The following is a 17,647-nucleotide window of genomic DNA, read 5'->3' on the forward strand; positions in this document are numbered from 1 at the left end:
CAGAGCTGCTCTGTAAGGCAAGTAAAAGGGTGTGGGCCCTGCAGCACTACCTGTAGTTCGCATTGTGCGTTGGAAGGCACAAAGTAAGCAGACAGGAGGAGAAGTCAGGATAGTGCGCAAGGGCATAGAAGTAAGCGGCTCAAGAAAAGAGAAGTGGAAACAGACAGCAAACTAGGCTGGAGAGAGATCTGAGACAAAGAGATCTGAATTATACGAGAGCCGACCAGGGGAAACACAAATTATACAGTCAAGTTTCCCACATTTGGGGAAATCGCAGGAGCAGCACACCCAGAGTGCAATGGGTTAGCCTTGCCCTGGGAGAAGCACCTTCATGATCATAGTATCTCACCTGGCAGGTAAGTAGGAGTTGGGCTAGAGCTGGGGAGGGTCGCTGCTAGGGTACCCCCCTGTAAAGTGAAGGAGAACCAATTAAGGCAGCACAAGGGAACTCTCGAAAGAAGAACAAGGCTAGAGGAAAATCTGAGACAAAGAAATCTGACTTTTACCAGAGCTGACCAGAGGAAAGCACAAACACAGTCCCCCACTACCACAAATAATGCAGTTGAGTTTCCCACATTTGGGGAAATCACAGGGGTCAGCATACCCAAAATGCAATGAATGAACCTCACCCTGGGAGAAAAATCTTCATGACCATGGTATCTCCTATGCAAAATAAGTATGATTTGGAATAGGGCTGGGGAGGGCCGCTGCTCATGCACATCTCTGTCAAGTAAAGGAGATTTAACTGAGGCAGCACAAGGGAACTCTCATCTGGGGACAACAACTGCAGGGAGAACACATATTTTCAGATGAACATGGGAGGGCAGAAGGCTGCCTAATACTGAAGCACCCCCAAACAACAAACCAAATGCAACAACTAGTGCAAGCATTCCTGGGGGAAGTTCTGCAGAAGACGGATTTGCATACGGTGATGTCATCCAAGCAGTGGGTCAAAGTTGGCTTCAACCCTCATCTGCATATGAAAAGAGAAAAGGGGCGTGCAGGGCATGGCGGCCTTTTGCGGTGCTTGGATGACCCCTAGTTCGCATTAAACACCTCCACCCTCCTTTGGTGTGGGGCTCATGTTGGCCATGCCCCATCCCCTGGAGCATTCAAGCTGATTTCTTGCAGCAGCTGGGCACTGTAACAGCTCCAGAGCTGCTCTGTAAGGCAAGTAAAAGGGTGTGGGCCCTGCAGCACTACCTGTAGTTTGCATTGTGCATTGGAAGGCACAAAGTAAGCAGACGGGAGGAGAAGTCAGGATAGTGCACAAGGGTATAGAAGGGAGCGGCTGAAGAAAAGAGAAGTGGAAACAGACAGCAAACTAGGCTGGAGAGAGACCTGAGACAAAGAGATCTGAATTATACGAGAGCCGACCAAGGGAAACACAAATTATGCAGTCAAGTTTCCCACATTTGGGGAAATCGCAGGGGCAGCACACCCAGAGTGCAATGGGTGAGCCTTGCCCTGGGAGAAGCACCTTCATGATCATAGTATCTCACCTGGCAGGTAAGTAGGAGTTGGGCTAGAGCTGGGGAGGGTCGCTGTTCGGGCACCCCCCTGTCAAGTGAAAGAGATCCAACTGAGGCAGCACAAGGGAACTCTCGAAAGAAGAACAAGGCTAGAGGAAGATCTGAGACAAAGAAATCTGACTTTTTCCAGAGCTGGCCAGAGGAAAGCACAAACACAGTCCCCCACTACCACAAATAATGCAGTCGAGTTTCCCACATTTGGGGAAATCACAGGGGTCAGCATACCCAGAATGCAATGAATGAACCTCACCCTGGGAGAACAATCTTCATGACCATGGTATCGCCTATGCAAAATAAGTATGATTTGGGATAGGGCTGGGGAGGGCCGCTGCTCAGGCACATCTCTGTCAAGTAAAGGAGATTCAACTGAGGCAGCACAAGGGAACTCTCATCTGGGGACAACAACTGCAGGGAGAACACATATTTTCAGATGAACATGTGAGGGCAGAAGGCTGCCTAATACTGAAGCACCCCCAAACAACAAACCAAATGCAACAACTAGTGCAAGCATTCCTGGGGGAAGGCCTGCAGCAGATGGATTTGCATATGGTGATGTCATCCAAGCAGTGGGTCAAAGTTGGCTTCAACCCTCGTCTGCATATGAAAAGAGAAAAGGGGCGTGCAGGGCATGGCGGCCTTTTGCAGCGCTTGGATGACCCCTAGTTTGCATTACACACCTCCTCCCTCCTTCTGTGTGGGGCTCATGTTGGCTATGCCCCAGCCCCTGAAGCATTAAAGCTGATTTCTTGCAGCAGCTGGGCACTGTAACTGCTCCAGAGCTACTCTGTAAGGCAAGTAAAAGGGTGTGGGCCCTGCAGCACTACCTGTAGTTCGCATTGTGCGTTGGAAGGCACGAAGTAAGCAGACGGGAGAAGTCAGGATAGTGCGCAAGGGCATAGAAGGGAGCGGCTCAAGAAAAGAGAAGTGGAAACAGACAGCAAACTAGGCTGGAGAGAGACCTGAGACAAAGAGATCTGAATTATACGAGAGCCGACGAGGGGAAACACAAATTATGCAGTCAAGTTTCCCACATTTGGGGAAATCGCAGGAGCAGCACACCCAGAGTGCAATGGTTGAGCCTTGCCCTGGGAGAAGCACCTTCATGATCATAGTATCTCACCTGGCAGGTAAGTAGGAGTTGGGCTAGAGCTGGGGAGGGTCGCTGCTCGGGTTCCCCCCTGTGAAGTGAAGGAGATCCAACTGAAGCAGCACCAGGGAACTCTCGAAAGAAGAACAAGGCTAGAGGAAGATCTGAGACAAAGAAATCTGACTTTTACCAGAGCTGACCAGAGGAAAGCACAAACACAGTCCCCCACTACCACAAATAATGCAGTCGAGTTTCCCACATTTGGGAAAATCACTGGGGTCAGCATACCCAGAATGCAATGAATGAACCTAACCCTGGGAGAACAATCTTCATGACCATGGTATCTCCTATGCAAAATAAGTATGATTTGGGATAGGGCTGGTGAGGGCCGCTGCTCAGGCACATCTCTGTCAAGTAAAGGAGATTCAACTGAGGCAGCACAAGGGAACTCTCATCTGGGGACAACAACTGCAGGGAGACCACATCTTTTCAGATGAACATGGGAGGGCGGAAGGCTGCCTAATACTGAAGCACCATCAAATATCAAACCATGGCCCTCATTCCGAGTTGATCGCTCGCAAGGCGATTTTAGCAGAGTTACACACGCTAAGCCGCCGCCTACTGGGAGTGAATCTTAGCTTCTTAAAATTGCGACCGATGTATTCGCAATATTGCGATTACAAACTACTTAGCAGTTTCAGAGTAGCTTCAGACTTACTCTGCATCTGCGATCAGTTCAGTGCTTGTCGTTCCTGGTTTGACGTCACAAACACTCCCAGAGTTCGCCCAGACACTCCCCCGTTTCTCCGGCCACTCCTGCGTTTTTTCCGGAAACTGTAGCGTTTTTTCCCACACGCCCATAAAACGGCCTGTTTCCGCCCAGTAACACCCATTTCCTGTCAATCACATTACGATCGCCGGAGCGAAGAAAAAGCCGTGAGTAAAAATACTTTCTTCATTGTAAAATTACTTGGCGCAGTCGCAGTGCGAATATTGCGCATGCGTACTAAGCAGAATTTCACTGCGATGCGATGAAATTTACAGAGCGAACGACTCGGAATGAGGGCCCATATGCAACAACTAGTACAAGCACTCCTGGGGGAAGGTCTGCAGCAGACGGATTTGCATACGGTGATGTAAATCCAAGCAGTGGGCCAAAGTTGACTGGAACCCTCATCTGCATATGAAAAGAGAAAAGGGGCATGCAGGGCATGGCGGCCTTTTGCAGTGCTTGGATGACCCCTAGTTCGCATTAAACACCCCCACCCTCCTTTGGTGTGGGGCTCATGTTGGCCATGCCCCATCCCCTGATGCATTCAAGCTGATTTCTTGCAGCAGCTGGGCACTGTAACAGCTCCAGAGCTGTTCTGTAAGGCAAGTAAAAGTGTGTGGGCCCTGCAGCACCACCTGTTGTTCGCATTGTGCGTTGGAAGGCACAAATTAAGCAGACGGGAGGAGAAGTCAGGATAGTGCGCAAGGGCATTCTTTTCTCTTAGTCCGGGGGCAAGGCTTCCACTTCTCTTTTCTTCAGCCGCTCCCTTCTATACCCTTGTGCACTATCCTGACTTCTCCTCCCGTCTGCTTACTTTGTGCCTTCCAATGCACAATGCAAACTACAGGTAGTGCTGCAGGGCCCACACCCTTTTACTTGCCTTACAGAGCAGCTCTGGAGCTGTTACAGTGCCCAGCTGCTGCAAGAAATCAGCTTGAATGCTCCAGGGGATGGGGCATGGCCAACATGAGCCCCACACCAAAGGAGGGTGGAGGTGTTTAATGCGAACTAGGGGTCATCCAAGCACCGCAAAAGGCCGCCATGCCCTGCACGCCCCTTTTCTCTTTTCATATGCAGATGAGGGTTGAAGCCAACTTTGACCCACTGCTTGGATGACATCACCGTATGCAAATCCGTCTTCTGCAGAACTTCCCCCAGGAATGCTTGCACTAGTTGTTGCATTTGGTTTGTTGTTTGGGGGTGCTTCAGTATTAGGCAGCCTTCTGCCCTCCCATGTTCATCTGAAAATATGTGTTCTCCCTGCAGTTGTTGTCCCCAGATGAGAGTTCCCTTGTGCTGCCTCAGTTAAATCTCCTTTACTTGACAGAGATGTGCATGAGCAGCGGCCCTCCCCAGCCCTATTCCAAATCATACTTATTTTGCATAGGAGATACCATGGTCATGAAGATTTTTCTCCCAGGGTGAGGTTCATTCATTGCATTTTGGGTATGCTGACCCCTGTGATTTCCCCAAATGTGGGAAACTCAACTGCATTATTTGTGGTAGTGGGGGACTGTGTTTGTGCTTTCCTCTGGTCAGCTCTGGTAAAAGTCAGATTTCTTTGTCTCAGATTTTCCTCTAGCCTTGTTCTTCTTTCGAGAGTTCCCTTGTGCTGCCTTAATTGGATCTCCTTCACTTTACAGGGGGGTACCCTAGCAGCGACCCTCCCCAGCTCTAGCCCAACTCCTACTTACCTGCCAGGTGAGATACTATGATCATGAAGGTGCTTCTCCCAGGGCAAGGCTAACCCATTGCACTCTGGGTGTGCTGCTCCTGCGATTTCCCCAAATGTGGGAAACTTGACTGTATAATTTGTGTTTCCCCTGGTCGGCTCTCGTATAATTCAGATCTCTTTGTCTCAGATCTCTCTCCAGCCTAGTTTGCTGTCTGTTTCCACTTCTCTTTTCTTGAGCCGCTTACTTCTATGCCCTTGCGCACTATCCTGACTTCTCCTCCTGTCTGCTTACTTTGTGCCTTCCAACGCACAATGCGAACTACAGGTAGTGCTGCAGGGCCCACACCCTTTTACTTGCCTTACAGAGCAGCTCTGGAGCTGTTACAGTGCCCAGCTGCTGCAAGAAATCAGCTTGAATGCTTCAGGGGCTGGGGCATAGCCAACATGAGCCCCACACCAAAGGAGGGTGGAGGTGTTTAATGCAAACTAGGGGTCAGCCAAGCGCCGCAAAAGGCCACCATGCCCTGCACGCCCCTTTTCTCTTTTCATATGCAGACGAGGGTTGAAGCCAACTTTGACCCACTGCTTGGATGACATCACCATATGCAAATCCATCTGCGGCAGGCCTTCCCCCAGGAATGCTTGCACTAGTTGTTGCATTTGGTTTGTTGTTTGGGGGTGCTTCAGTATTAGGCAGTCCTCTGCCCTCCCATGTTCATCTGAAAATATATGTTCTCCCTGCAGTTGTTGTCCCAAGATGAGAGTTCCCTTGTGCTGCCTCAGTTGAATCTCCTTTACTTGACAGAGATGTGCATGAGCAGCGGCCCTCCCCAGCCCTATTCCAAATCATACTTATTTTGCATAGGAGATACCATGGTCATGAAGATTTTTCTCCCAGGGTGAGGTTCATTCATTGCATTTTGGGTATGCTGACCCCTGTGATTTCCCCAAATGTGGGAAACTTGACTGCATTATTTGTGGTAGTGGGAGACTGTGTTTGTGCTTTCCTCTGGTCAGCTCTGGTAAAAGTCAGATTTCTTTGTCTCAGATCTTCCTCTAGCCTTGTTCTTCTTTCGAGAGTTCCCTGGTGCTGCCTCAGTTGGATCTCCTTCACTTCACAGGGGGGAACCCGAGCAGCGACCCTCCCCAGCTCTAGCCCAACTCCTACTTACCTGCCAGGTGAGATACTATGATCATGAAGGTGCTTCTCCCAGGGCAAGGCTCAACCATTGCACTCTGGGTGTGCTGCTCCTGCGATTTCCCCAAATGTGGGAAACGTGACTGCATAATTTGTGTTTCCCCTCGTCGGCTCTCGTATAATTCAGATCTCTTTGTCTCAGGTCTCTCTCCAGCCTAGTTTGCTGTCTGTTTCCACTTCTCTTTTCTTGAGCCGCTCCCTTCTATGCCCTTGCGCACTATCCTGACTTCTCCCGTCTGCTTACTTCGTGCCTTCCAACGCACAATGCGAACTACAGGTAGTGCTGCAGGGCCCACACCCTTTTACTTGCCTTACAGAGTAGCTCTGGAGCAGTTACAGTGCCCAGCTGCTGCAAGAAATCAGCTTGAATGCTTCAGGGGCTGGGGCATAGCCAACATGAGCCCCACACCGAAGGAGGGTGGAGGTGTGTAATGCGAACTAGGGGTCATCCAAGCGCTGCAAAAGGCCGCCATGCCCTGCACGCCCCTTTTCTCTTTTCATATGCAGACGAGGGTTGAAGCCAACTTTGACCCACTGCTTGGATGACATCACCATATGCAAATCCATCTGCTGCAGGCCTTCCCCCAGGAATGCTTGCACTAGTTGTTGCATTTGGTTTGTTGTTTGGGGGTGCTTCAGTATTAGGCAGCCTTCTGCCCTCACATGTTCATCTGAAAATATGTGTTCTCCCTGCAGTTGTTGTCCCCAGATGAGAGTTCCCTTGTGCTGCCTCAGTTGAATCTCCTTTACTTGACAGAGATGTGCCTGAGCAGCGGCCCTCCCCAGCCCTATCCCAAATCATACTTATTTTGCATAGGCGATACCATGGTCATGAAGATTGTTCTCCCAAGGTGAGGTTCATTCATTGCATTCTGGGTATGCTGACCCCTGTGATTTCCCCAAATGTGGGAAACTCGACTGCATTATTTGTGGTAGTGGGGGACTGTGTTTGTGCTTTCCTCTGGTCAGCTCTGGAAAAAGTCAGATTTCTTTGTCTCAGATCTTCCTCTAGCCTTGTTCTTCTTTCGAGAGTTCCCTTGTGCTGCCTCAGTTGGATCTCTTTCACTTGACAGGGGGGTGCCCGAACAGCGACCCTCCCCAGCTCTAGCCCAACTCCTACTTACCTGCCAGGTGAGATTCTATGATCATGAAGGTGCTTCTCCCAGGGCAAGGCTCACCCATTGCACTCTGGGTGTGCTGCCCCTGCGATTTCCCCAAATGTGGGAAACTTGACTGCATAATTTGTGTTTCCCCTGGTCGGCTCTCGTATAATTCAGATCTCTTTGTCTCAGGTCTCTCTCCAGCCTAGTTTGCTGTCTGTGTCCACTTCTCTTTTCTTGAGCCGCTCCCTTCTATGCCCTTGCGCACTATCCTGACTTCTCCTCCTGTCTGCTTACTTTGTGCCTTCCAACGCACAATGCGATCTACAGGTAGTGCTGCAGGGCCCAGACCCTTTTACTTGCCTTACAGAGCAGCTCTGGAGCTGTTACAGTGCCCAGCTGCTGCAAGAAATCAGCTTGAATGCTTCAGGGGCTGGGGCATAGCCAACATGAGCCCCACACCAAAGGAGGGTGGAGGTGTTTAATGCAAACTAGGGGTCAGCCAAGCGCCGCAAAAGGCCACCATGCCCTGCACGCCCCTTTTCTCTTTTCATATGCAGACGAGGGTTGAAGCCAACTTTGACCCACTGCTTGGATGACATCACCATATGCAAATCCATCTGCGGCAGGCCTTCCCCCAGGAATGCTTGCACTAGTTGTTGCATTTGGTTTGTTGTTTGGGGGTGCTTCAGTATTAGGCAGCCTTCTGCCCTCCCATGTTCATCTGAAAATATATGTTCTCCCTGCAGTTGTTGTCCCAAGATGAGAGTTCCCTTGTGCTGCCTCAGTTGAATCTCCTTTACTTGACAGAGATGTGCATGAGCAGCGGCCCTCCCCAGCCCTATTCCAAATCATACTTATTTTGCATAGGAGATACCATGGTCATGAAGATTTTTCTCCCAGGGTGAGGTTCATTCATTGCATTTTGGGTATGCTGACCCCTGTGATTTCCCCAAATGTGGGAAACTTGACTGCATTATTTGTGGTAGTGGGAGACTGTGTTTGTGCTTTCCTCTGGTCAGCTCTGGTAAAAGTCAGATTTCTTTGTCTCAGATTTTCCTTTAGCCTTGTTCTTCTTTCGAGAGTTCCCTTGTGCTGCCTCAGTTGGATCTCCTTCACTTTACAGGGGGGTACCCGAGCAGCGACCCTCCCCAGCTCTAGCCCAACTCCTACTTACCTGCCAGGTGAGATACTATGATCATGAAGGTGCTTCTCCCAGGGCAAGGCTCACCCATTGTACTCTGGGTGTGCTGCTCCTGCGATTTCCCCAAATGTGGGAAACTTGACTGCATAATTTGTGTTTCCCCTGGTCGGCTCTCGTATAATTCAGATCTCTTTGTCTCAGGTCTCTCTCCAGCCTAGTTTGCTGTCTGTTTCCACTTCTCTTTTCTTCAGCCGCTCCCTTCTATACCCTTGTGCACTATCCTGACTTCTCCTCCCGTCTGCTTACTTTGTGCCTTCCAATGCACAATGCAAACTACAGGTAGTGCTGCAGGGCCCACACCCTTTTACTTGCCTTACAGAGCAGCTCTGGAGCTGTTGCAGTGCCAAGCTGCTGCAAGAAATCAGCTTGAATGCTTCAGGGGCTGGGGCATAGCCAACATGAGCCCCACACCGAAGAAGGGTGGAGGTGTTTAATGCAAACTAGGGGTCAGACAAGCACAGCAAAAGGCCACCATGCCCTGCACGCCCCTTTTCTGTTTTCATATGCAGACGAGGGTTGAAGCCAACTTTGACCCACTGCTTGGATGACATCACCATATGCAAATCCATCTGCGGCAGGCCTTCCCCCAGGAATGCTTGCACTAGTTGTTGCATTTGGTTTGTTGTTTGGGGGTGCTTCAGTATTAGGCAGCCGTCTGCCCTCCCATGTTCATCTGAAAATATGTGTTCTCCCTGCAGTTGTTGTCCCTAGATGAGAGTTCCCTTGTGCTGCCTCAGTTGAATCTCCTTAACTTGACAGAGATGTGCCTGAGCAGCGGCCCTCCCCAGCTCTATCCCAAATCATACTTATTTTGCATAGGAGATACCATGGTCATGAAGATTATTCTCCCAGGGTGAGGTTCATTCATTGCATTCTGGGTATGCTGACCCCTGTGATTTCCCCAAATGTGGGAAACTCGACTGCTTTATTTGTGGTAGTGGGGGACTGTGTTTGTGTTTTCCTCTGGTCAGCTCTGGTAAAAGTCAGATTTCTTTGTTTCAGAGCCTTGTTCTTCTTTTGAGAGTTCCCTTGTGCTGCCTCAGTTGGATCTCCTTCACTTGACAGGGGGGTGCCCGAGCAGAGACCCTCCCCAGCTCAAGCCCAACTCCTACTTACCTGCCAGGTGAGATACTATGATCATGAAGGTGCTTCTCCCAGGGTAAGGCTCACCCATTGCACTCTGGGTGTGCTGCCCCTGCGATTTCCCCAAATGTGGGAAACTTGACTGCATAATTTGTGTTTCCCCTGGTCGGCTCTCGTATAATTCAGATCTCTTTGTCTCAGGTCTCTCTCCAGCCTAGTTTGCTGTCTGTTTCCACTTCTCTTTTCTTCAACCGCTCCCTTCTATACCCTTGTGCACTATCCTGACTTCTCCTCCCGTCTGCTTACTTTGTGCCTTCCAATGCACAATGCAAACTACAGGTAGTGCTGCAGGGCCCACACCCTTTTACTTGCCTTACAGAGCAACTCTGGAGCTGTTACAGTGCCCAGCTGCTGCAAGAAATCAGCTTGAATGCTTCAGGGGATGGGGCATGGCCAACATGAGCCCCACACCAAAGGAGGGTGGAGGTGTTTAATGCGAACTAGGGGTCATCCAAGCACCGCAAAAGGCCGCCATGCCCTGCACGCCCCTTTTCTCTTTTCATATGCAGATGAGGGTTGAAGCCAACTTTGACCCACTGCTTGGATGACATCACCGTATGCAAATCCGTCTTCTGCAGAACTTCCCCCAGGAATGCTTGCACTAGTTGTTGCATTTGGTTTGTTGTTTGGGGGTGCTTCAGTATTAGGCAGCCTTCTGCCCTCCCATGTTCATCTGAAAATATGTGTTCTCCCTGCAGTTGTTGTCCCCAGATGAGAGTTCCCTTGTGCTGCCTCAGTTGAATCTCCTTTACTTGACAGAGATGTGCCAGAGCAGCGGCCCTCCCCAGCCCTATTCCAAATCATACTTATTTTGCATAGGAGATACCATGGTCATGAAGATTGTTCTCCCAGGGTGAGGTTCATTCATTGCATTTTGGGTATGCTGACCCCTGTGATTTCCCCAAATGTGGGAAACTCAACTGCATTATTTGTGGTAGTGGGGGACTGTGTTTGTGCTTTCCTCTGGTCAGCTCTGGTAAAAGTCAGATTTCTTTGTCTCAGATTTTCCTCTTGCCTTGTTCTTCTTTCGAGAGTTCCCTTGTGCTGCCTCAGTTGGATCTCCTTCACTTGACAGGGGGGTACCCGAGCAGCGACCCTCCCCAGCTCTAGCCCAACTCCTACTTACCTGCCAGGTGAGATACTATGATCATGAAGGTGCTTCTCCCAGGGCAAGGCTCACCCATTGCACTCTGGGTGTGCTGCTCCTGCGATTTCCCCAAATGTGGGAAACTTGACTGCATAATTTGTGTTTCCCCTGGTCGGCTCTCGTATAATTCAGATCTCTTTGTCTCTCTCCAGCCTAGTTTGCTGTCTGTTTCCACTTCTCTTTTCTTCAGCCGCTCCCTTCTATACCCTTGTGCACTATCCTGACTTCTCCTCCCGTCTGCTTACTTTGTGCCTTCCAATGCACAATGCAAACTACAGGTAGTGCTGCAGGGCCCACACCCTTTTACTTGCCTTACAGAGCAGCTCTGGAGCTGTTACAGTGCCCAGCTGCTGCAAGAAATCAGCTTGAATGCTTCAGGGGCTGGGGCATAGCCAACATGAGCCCCACACCGAAGGAGGGTGGAGGTGTTTAATGCAAACTAGGGGTCGGTCAAGCGCCGCAAAAGGCCACCATGCCCTGCACGCCCCTTTTCTGTTTTCATATGCAGACGAGGGTTGAAGCCAACTTTGACCCACTGCTTGGATGACATCACCATATGCAAATCCATCTGCGGCAGGCCTTCCCCCAGGAATGCTTGCACTAGTTGTTGCATTTGGTTTGTTGTTTGGGGGTGCTTCAGTATTAGTCAGCCTTCTGCTCCACCCTCCTTTGGTGTGGGGCTCATGTTGGCCATGTCCCATCCCCTGAAGCATTCAAGCAGATTTCTTGCAGCAGCTGGGCACTGTAACAGCTCCAGAGCTGCTCTGTAAGGCAAGTAAAAGGGTATGGGCCCTGCAGCACTACCTGTAGTTTGCATTGTGCATTGGAAGGCACAAAGTAAGCAGACGGGAGGAGAAGTCAGGATAGTGCACAAGGGTATAGAAGGGAGCGGCTGAAGAAAAGAGAAGTGGAAACAGACAGCAAACTAGGCTGGAGAGAGATCTGAGACAAAGAGATCTGAATTATACGAGAGCCGACCAGGGGAAACACAAATTATGCAGTCAAGTTTCCCACATTTGGGGAAATCGCAGGGGCTGCACACCCAGAGTGCAATGGGTGAGCCTTGCCCTGGGAGAAGCACCTTCATGATCATAGTATCTCACCTGGCAGGTAAGTAGGAGTTGGGCTAGAGCTGGGGAGGGTCGCTGCTCGGGCACCCCCCTGTTAAGTGAAGGAGATCCAACTGAGGCAGCACAAGGGAACTCTCAAAAGAAGAACAAGGCTAGAGGAAGATCTGAAACAAAGAAATCTGACTTTTACCAGAGCTGACCAGAAGAAAACACAAACACAGTCCCCCACTACCACAAATAAAGCAGTCGAGTTTCCCACATTTGGGGAAATCACAGGGGTCAGCATACCCAAAATGCAATGAATGAACCTCACCTCGACTGCTTTATTTGTGGTAGTGGGGGACTGTGTTTGTGTTTTCTTCTGGTCAGCTCTGGTAAAAGTCAGATTTCTTTGTTTCAGATCTTCCTCTAGCCTTGTTCTTCTTTTGAGAGTTCCCTTGTGCTGCCTCAGTTGGATCTCCTTCACTTAACAGGGGGGTGCCCGAGCAGCGACCCTCCCCAGCTCTAGCCCAACTCATACTTACCTGCCAGGTGAGATACTATGATCATGAAGGTGCTTCTCCCAGGGCAAGGCTCACCCATTGCACTCTGGGTGTGCTGCCCCTGCGATTTCCCCAAATGTGGGAAACTTGACTGCATAATTTGTGTTTCCCCTGGTCGGCTATCGTATAATTCAGATCTCTTTGTCTCAGATCTCTCTCCAGCCTAGTTTGCTGTCTGTTTCCACTTCTCTTTTCTTCAGCCGCTCCCTTCTATACCCTTGTGCACTATCCTGACTTCTCCTCCCGTCTGCTTACTTTGTGCCTTCCAATGCACAATGCAAACTACAGGTAGTGCTGCAGGGCCCACACCCTTTTACTTGCCTTACAGAGCAGCTCTTGAGCTGTTACAGTGCCCAGCTGCTGCAAGAAATCTGCTTGAAAGCTTCAGGGGATGGGGCATGGCCAACATGAGCCCCACACCAAAGCAGGGTGCAGCAGAAGGCTGCCTAATACTGAAGCACCCCCAAACAACAAACCAAATGCAACAACTAGTGCAAGCATTCCTGGGGGAAGGCCTGCCGCAGATGGATTTGCATATGGTGATGTCATCCAAGCAGTGGGTCAAAGTTGGCTTCAACCCTCATCTGCATATGAAAACAGAAAAGGGGCGTGCAGGGCATGGTGGCCTTTTGCGGCGCTTGACTGACCCCTAGTTTGCATTAAACACCTCCACCCTCCTTCGGTGTGGGGCTGATGTTGGCTATGCCCCAGCCCCTGAAGCATTCAAGCTGATTTCTTGCAGCAGCTGGGCACTGTAACAGCTCCAGAGCTGCTCTGTAAGGCAAGTAAAAGGGTGTGGGCCCTGCAGCACTACCTGTAGTTTGCATTGTGCATTGGAAGGCACAAAGTAAGCAGACGGGAGGAGAAGTCAGGATAGTGCACAAGGGTATAGAAGGGAGCGGCTGAAGAAAAGAGAAGTGGAAACAGACAGCAAACTAGGCTGGAGAGAGACCTGAGACAAAGAGATCTGAATTATACGAGAGCCGACGAGGGGAAACACAAATTATGCAGTCAAGTTTCCCACATTTGGGGAAATCGCAGGAGCAGCACACCCAGAGTACAATGGGTGAGCCTTGCCCTGGGAGAAGCACCTTAATGATCATAGTATCTCACCTGGCAGGTAAGTAGGAGTTGGGCTAGAGCTGGGGAGGGTCGCTGCTCGGGTACCCCCCTGTAAAGTGAAGGAGATCCAACAAAGGCAGCACAAGGGAACTCTCGAAAGAAGAACAAGGCTAGAGGAAAATGTGAGACAAAGAAATCTGACTTTTACTAGAGCTGACCAGAGGAAAGCACAAACACAGTCCCCCACTACCACAAATAATGCAGTTGAGTTTCCCACATTTGGGGAAATCACAGGGGTCAGCATACCCACAATGCAATGAATGAACCTCACCCTGGGAGAAAAATCTTCATGACCATGGTATCTCCTATGCAAAATAAGTATGATTTGGAATAGGGCTGGGGAGGGCCGCTGCTCATGCACATCTCTGTCAAGTAAAGGAGATTCAACTGAGGCAGCACAAGGGAACTCTCATCTGGGGACAACAACTGCAGGGAGAACATATATTTTCAGATGAACATGGGAGGGCAGAAAGCTGCCTAATACTGAAGCACCCCCAAACAACAAACCAAATGCAACAACTAGTGCAAGCATTCCTGGGGGAAGGCCTGCCGCAGATGGATTTGCATATGGTGATGTCATCCAAGCAGTGGGTCAAAGTTGGCTTCAACCCTCGTCTGCATATGAAAAGAGAAAAGGGGCGTGCAGGGCATGGTGGCCTTTTGCGGCACTTGGCTGACCCCTAGTTTGCATTAAACACCTCCACCCTCCTTTGGTGTGGGGCTCATGTTGGCTATGCCCCAGCCCCTGAAGCATTCAAGCTGATTTCTTGCAGCAGCTGGGCACTGTAACAGCTCCAGAGCTGCTCTGTAAGGCAAGTAAAAGGGTGTGGGCCCTGCAGCACTACCTGTAGTTCGCATTGTGCGTTGGAAGGCACAAAGTAAGCAGACAGGAGGAGAAGTCAGGATAGTGCGCAAGGGCATAGAAGGGAGCGGCTCAAGAAAAGAGAAGTGGAAACAGACAGCAAACTAGGCTGGAGAGAGACCTGAGACAAAGAGATCTGAATTATACGAGAGCCGACCAGGGGAAACACAAATTATGCAGTCAAGTTTCCCACATTTGGGGAAATCGCAGGAGCAGCACACCTAGAGTGCAATGGGTGAGCCTTGCCCTGGGAGAAGCACCTTCATGATCATAGTATCTCACCTGGCAGGTAAGTAGGAGTTGGGCTAGAGCTGGGGAGGATCGCTGCTCGGGTACCCCCCTGTAAACTGAAGGAGATCCAACTGAGGCAGCACAAGGGAACTCTCGAAAGAAGAACAAGGCTAGAGGAAAATCTGAGACAAAGAAATCTGACTTTTACCAGAGCTGACCAGAGGAAAGCACAAACACAGTCCCCCACTACCACAAATAATGCAGTCAAGTTTCCCACATTTGGGGAAATCACAGGGGTCAGCATACCCAAAATGCAATGAATGAACCTCACCCTGGGAGAACAATCTTCATGACCATGGTATCTCCTATGCAAAATAAGTATGATTTGGAATAGGGCTGGGGAGGGCCGCTGCTCATGCACATCTCTGTCAAGTAAAGGAGATTCAACTGAGGCAGCACAAGGGAACTCTCATCTGGGGACAACAACTGCAGGGAGAACACATATTTTCAGATGAACATGGGAGGGCAGAAGGCTGCCTAATACTGAAGCACCCCCAAACAACAAACCAAATGCAACAACTAGTGCAAGCATTCCTGGGGGAAGTTCTGCAGAAGACGGATTTGCATACGGTGATGTCATCCAAGCAGTGGGTCAAAGTTGGCTTCAACCCTTATCTGCATATGAAAAGAGAAAAGGAGCGTGCAGGGCATGGCGGCCTTTTGCGGTGCTTGGATGACCCCTAGTTCGCATTAAACACCTCCACCCTCCTTTGGTGTGGGGCTCATGTTGGCCATGCCCCATCCCCTGAAGCATTCAAGCAGATTTCTTGCAGCAGCTGGGCACTGTAACATCTCCAGAGCTGCTCTGTAAGGCAAGTAAAAGGGTGTGGGCCCTGCAGCACTACCTGTAGTTTGCATTGTGCATTGGAAGGCACAAAGTAAGCAGACGGGAGGAGAAGTCAGGATAGTGCACAAGGGTATAGAAGGGAGCGGCTGAAGAAAAGAGAAGTGGAAACAGACAGCAAACTAGGTTGGAGAGAGACCTGAGACAAAGAGATCTGAATTACACGAGAGCCGACCAGGGGAAACACAAATTATGCAGTCAAGTTTCCCACATTTGGGGAAATCGCAGGGGCAGCACACCCAGAGTGCAATGGGTGAGCCTTGCCCTGGGAGAAGCACCTTCATGATCATAGTATCTCACCTGGCAGGTAAGTAGGAGTTGGGCTAGAGCTGGGGAGGGTCTCTGCTTGGGCACCCCCCTGTCAAGTGAAGGAGATCCAACTGAGGCAGCACAAGGGAACTCTCGAAAGAAGAACAAGGCTAGAGGAAGATCTGAACAAAGAAATCTGACTTTTACCAGAGCTGACCAGAGGAAAACACAAACACAGTCCCCCACTACCACAAATAAAGCAGTCGAGTTTCCCACATTTGGGGAAATCACAGGGGTCAGCATACCCATAATGCAATGAATGAACCTCACCCTGGGAGAATAATCTTCATGACCATGGTATCTCCTATGCAAAATAAGTATGATTTGGGATAGAGCTGGGGAGGGCCGCTGCTCAGGCACATCTCTGTCAAGTAAAGGAGATTCAACTGAGGCAGCACAAGGGAACTCTCATCTGGGGACAACAACTGCAGGGAGAACACATATTTTCAGATGAACATGGGAGGGCAGAAGGCTGCCTAATACTGAAGCACCCCCAAACAACAAACCAAATGCAACAACTAGTGCAAGCATTCCTGGGGGAAGTTCTGCAGAAGACGGATTTGCATACGGTGATGTCATCCAAGCAGTGGGTCAAAGTTGGCTTCAACCCTCATCTGCATATGAAAAGAGAAAAGGGGCGTGCAGGGCATGGCGGCCTTTTGCGGTGCTTGGATGACCCCTAGTTCGCATTAAACACCTCCACCCTCCTTTGGTGTGGGGCTCATGTTGGCCATGCCCCATCCCCTGAAGCATTCAAGCTGATTTCTTGCAGCAGCTGGGCACTGTAACAGCTCCAGAGCTGCTCTGTAAGGCAAGTAAAAGGGTGTGGGCCCTGCAGCACTACCTGTAGTTCGCATTGTGCGTTGGAAGGCACAAAGTAAGCAGACAGGAGGAGAAGTCAGGATAGTGCGCAAGGGCATAGAAGGGAGCGGCTCAAGAAAAGAGAAGTGGAAACAGACAGCAAACTAGGCTGGAGAGAGACCTGAGACAAAGAGATCTGAATTATACGAGAGCCGACCAGGGGAAACACAAATTATGCAGTCAAGTTTCCCACATTTGGGGAAATCGCAGGAGCAGCACACCTAGAGTGCAATGGGTGAGCCTTGCCCTGGGAGAAGCACCTTCATGATCATAGTATCTCACCTGGCAGGTAAGTAGGAGTTGGGCTAGAGCTGGGGAGGATCGCTGCTCGGGTACCCCCCTGTAAACTGAAGGAGATCCAACTGAGGCAGCACAAGGGAACTCTCGAAAGAAGAACAAGGCTAGAGGAAAATCTGAGACAAAGAAATCTGACTTTTACCAGAGCTGACCAGAGGAAAGCACAAACACAGTCCCCCACTACCACAAATAATGCAGTCAAGTTTCCCACATTTGGGGAAATCACAGGGGTCAGCATACCCAAAATGCAATGAATGAACCTCACCCTGGGAGAACAATCTTCATGACCATGGTATCTCCTATGCAAAATAAGTATGATTTGGAATAGGGCTGGGGAGGGCCGCTGCTCATGCACATCTCTGTCAAGTAAAGGAGATTCAACTGAGGCAGCACAAGGGAACTCTCATCTGGGGACAACAACTGCAGGGAGAACACATATTTTCAGATGAACATGGGAGGGCAGAAGGCTGCCTAATACTGAAGCACCCCCAAACAACAAACCAAATGCAACAACTAGTGCAAGCATTCCTGGGGGAAGTTCTGCAGAAGACGGATTTGCATACGGTGATGTCATCCAAGCAGTGGGTCAAA

General features: G+C 50.1%; 25 non-coding genes and 3 pseudogenes across 25 annotated transcripts; 13 read left to right on the top strand and 15 right to left on the bottom strand.

Moving 5' to 3' along the window:
- Positions 1-201: 201 nt before the first annotated feature.
- Positions 202-364, bottom strand: LOC135045775 (U1 spliceosomal RNA). Its single transcript, XR_010238192.1, has one exon. It is a non-coding gene; the product is annotated as a U1 spliceosomal RNA (small nuclear RNA).
- Positions 365-516: 152 nt separating this feature from the next.
- Positions 517-680, bottom strand: LOC135045838 (U1 spliceosomal RNA). The gene has a single exon (XR_010238235.1). It is a non-coding gene; the product is annotated as a U1 spliceosomal RNA (small nuclear RNA).
- Positions 681-1,354: 674 nt separating this feature from the next.
- Positions 1,355-1,517, bottom strand: LOC135045754 (U1 spliceosomal RNA). Its single transcript, XR_010238171.1, has one exon. It is a non-coding gene; the product is annotated as a U1 spliceosomal RNA (small nuclear RNA).
- A 152-nt stretch (positions 1,518-1,669) lies between these two features.
- LOC135045868 (U1 spliceosomal RNA) lies at positions 1,670-1,833 on the bottom strand. The gene has a single exon (XR_010238264.1). It is a non-coding gene; the product is annotated as a U1 spliceosomal RNA (small nuclear RNA).
- Positions 1,834-2,531: 698 nt separating this feature from the next.
- Positions 2,532-2,667, bottom strand: LOC135045791 (U1 spliceosomal RNA; annotated as a pseudogene).
- Positions 2,668-2,819: 152 nt separating this feature from the next.
- LOC135045684 (U1 spliceosomal RNA) lies at positions 2,820-2,983 on the bottom strand. Its single transcript, XR_010238099.1, has one exon. It is a non-coding gene; the product is annotated as a U1 spliceosomal RNA (small nuclear RNA).
- A 1,778-nt stretch (positions 2,984-4,761) lies between these two features.
- Positions 4,762-4,925, top strand: LOC135045839 (U1 spliceosomal RNA). Its single transcript, XR_010238236.1, has one exon. It is a non-coding gene; the product is annotated as a U1 spliceosomal RNA (small nuclear RNA).
- Positions 4,926-5,077: 152 nt separating this feature from the next.
- LOC135045777 (U1 spliceosomal RNA) lies at positions 5,078-5,240 on the top strand. Its single transcript, XR_010238193.1, has one exon. It is a non-coding gene; the product is annotated as a U1 spliceosomal RNA (small nuclear RNA).
- A 674-nt stretch (positions 5,241-5,914) lies between these two features.
- Positions 5,915-6,078, top strand: LOC135045708 (U1 spliceosomal RNA). Its single transcript, XR_010238122.1, has one exon. It is a non-coding gene; the product is annotated as a U1 spliceosomal RNA (small nuclear RNA).
- Positions 6,079-6,230: 152 nt separating this feature from the next.
- Positions 6,231-6,366, top strand: LOC135045808 (U1 spliceosomal RNA; annotated as a pseudogene).
- A 698-nt stretch (positions 6,367-7,064) lies between these two features.
- On the top strand, positions 7,065-7,228 carry LOC135045698 (U1 spliceosomal RNA). Its single transcript, XR_010238113.1, has one exon. It is a non-coding gene; the product is annotated as a U1 spliceosomal RNA (small nuclear RNA).
- A 152-nt stretch (positions 7,229-7,380) lies between these two features.
- Positions 7,381-7,543, top strand: LOC135045767 (U1 spliceosomal RNA). Its single transcript, XR_010238184.1, has one exon. It is a non-coding gene; the product is annotated as a U1 spliceosomal RNA (small nuclear RNA).
- A 674-nt stretch (positions 7,544-8,217) lies between these two features.
- LOC135045709 (U1 spliceosomal RNA) lies at positions 8,218-8,381 on the top strand. Its single transcript, XR_010238123.1, has one exon. It is a non-coding gene; the product is annotated as a U1 spliceosomal RNA (small nuclear RNA).
- A 152-nt stretch (positions 8,382-8,533) lies between these two features.
- On the top strand, positions 8,534-8,696 carry LOC135045765 (U1 spliceosomal RNA). The gene has a single exon (XR_010238182.1). It is a non-coding gene; the product is annotated as a U1 spliceosomal RNA (small nuclear RNA).
- Positions 8,697-9,370: 674 nt separating this feature from the next.
- On the top strand, positions 9,371-9,534 carry LOC135045691 (U1 spliceosomal RNA). The gene has a single exon (XR_010238106.1). It is a non-coding gene; the product is annotated as a U1 spliceosomal RNA (small nuclear RNA).
- Positions 9,535-9,676: 142 nt separating this feature from the next.
- Positions 9,677-9,839, top strand: LOC135045725 (U1 spliceosomal RNA). The gene has a single exon (XR_010238140.1). It is a non-coding gene; the product is annotated as a U1 spliceosomal RNA (small nuclear RNA).
- Positions 9,840-10,513: 674 nt separating this feature from the next.
- LOC135045689 (U1 spliceosomal RNA) lies at positions 10,514-10,677 on the top strand. Its single transcript, XR_010238104.1, has one exon. It is a non-coding gene; the product is annotated as a U1 spliceosomal RNA (small nuclear RNA).
- A 152-nt stretch (positions 10,678-10,829) lies between these two features.
- On the top strand, positions 10,830-10,992 carry LOC135045749 (U1 spliceosomal RNA). Its single transcript, XR_010238167.1, has one exon. It is a non-coding gene; the product is annotated as a U1 spliceosomal RNA (small nuclear RNA).
- Positions 10,993-11,813: 821 nt separating this feature from the next.
- On the bottom strand, positions 11,814-11,976 carry LOC135045758 (U1 spliceosomal RNA). The gene has a single exon (XR_010238175.1). It is a non-coding gene; the product is annotated as a U1 spliceosomal RNA (small nuclear RNA).
- Positions 11,977-12,444: 468 nt separating this feature from the next.
- LOC135045723 (U1 spliceosomal RNA) lies at positions 12,445-12,607 on the top strand. The gene has a single exon (XR_010238137.1). It is a non-coding gene; the product is annotated as a U1 spliceosomal RNA (small nuclear RNA).
- An 855-nt stretch (positions 12,608-13,462) lies between these two features.
- LOC135045796 (U1 spliceosomal RNA) lies at positions 13,463-13,598 on the bottom strand (annotated as a pseudogene).
- Positions 13,599-13,750: 152 nt separating this feature from the next.
- LOC135045857 (U1 spliceosomal RNA) lies at positions 13,751-13,914 on the bottom strand. Its single transcript, XR_010238253.1, has one exon. It is a non-coding gene; the product is annotated as a U1 spliceosomal RNA (small nuclear RNA).
- Positions 13,915-14,588: 674 nt separating this feature from the next.
- Positions 14,589-14,751, bottom strand: LOC135045799 (U1 spliceosomal RNA). The gene has a single exon (XR_010238205.1). It is a non-coding gene; the product is annotated as a U1 spliceosomal RNA (small nuclear RNA).
- A 152-nt stretch (positions 14,752-14,903) lies between these two features.
- On the bottom strand, positions 14,904-15,067 carry LOC135045851 (U1 spliceosomal RNA). Its single transcript, XR_010238247.1, has one exon. It is a non-coding gene; the product is annotated as a U1 spliceosomal RNA (small nuclear RNA).
- A 674-nt stretch (positions 15,068-15,741) lies between these two features.
- Positions 15,742-15,904, bottom strand: LOC135045719 (U1 spliceosomal RNA). Its single transcript, XR_010238133.1, has one exon. It is a non-coding gene; the product is annotated as a U1 spliceosomal RNA (small nuclear RNA).
- Positions 15,905-16,055: 151 nt separating this feature from the next.
- Positions 16,056-16,219, bottom strand: LOC135045694 (U1 spliceosomal RNA). The gene has a single exon (XR_010238109.1). It is a non-coding gene; the product is annotated as a U1 spliceosomal RNA (small nuclear RNA).
- Positions 16,220-16,893: 674 nt separating this feature from the next.
- On the bottom strand, positions 16,894-17,056 carry LOC135045801 (U1 spliceosomal RNA). Its single transcript, XR_010238207.1, has one exon. It is a non-coding gene; the product is annotated as a U1 spliceosomal RNA (small nuclear RNA).
- A 152-nt stretch (positions 17,057-17,208) lies between these two features.
- On the bottom strand, positions 17,209-17,372 carry LOC135045852 (U1 spliceosomal RNA). The gene has a single exon (XR_010238248.1). It is a non-coding gene; the product is annotated as a U1 spliceosomal RNA (small nuclear RNA).
- Positions 17,373-17,647: the final 275 nt, after the last annotated feature.

This window comes from Pseudophryne corroboree, unplaced genomic scaffold, assembly GCF_028390025.1.
Source record: "Pseudophryne corroboree isolate aPseCor3 unplaced genomic scaffold, aPseCor3.hap2 scaffold_912, whole genome shotgun sequence".
Taxonomy (NCBI): Eukaryota; Metazoa; Chordata; class Amphibia; order Anura; family Myobatrachidae; genus Pseudophryne; species Pseudophryne corroboree.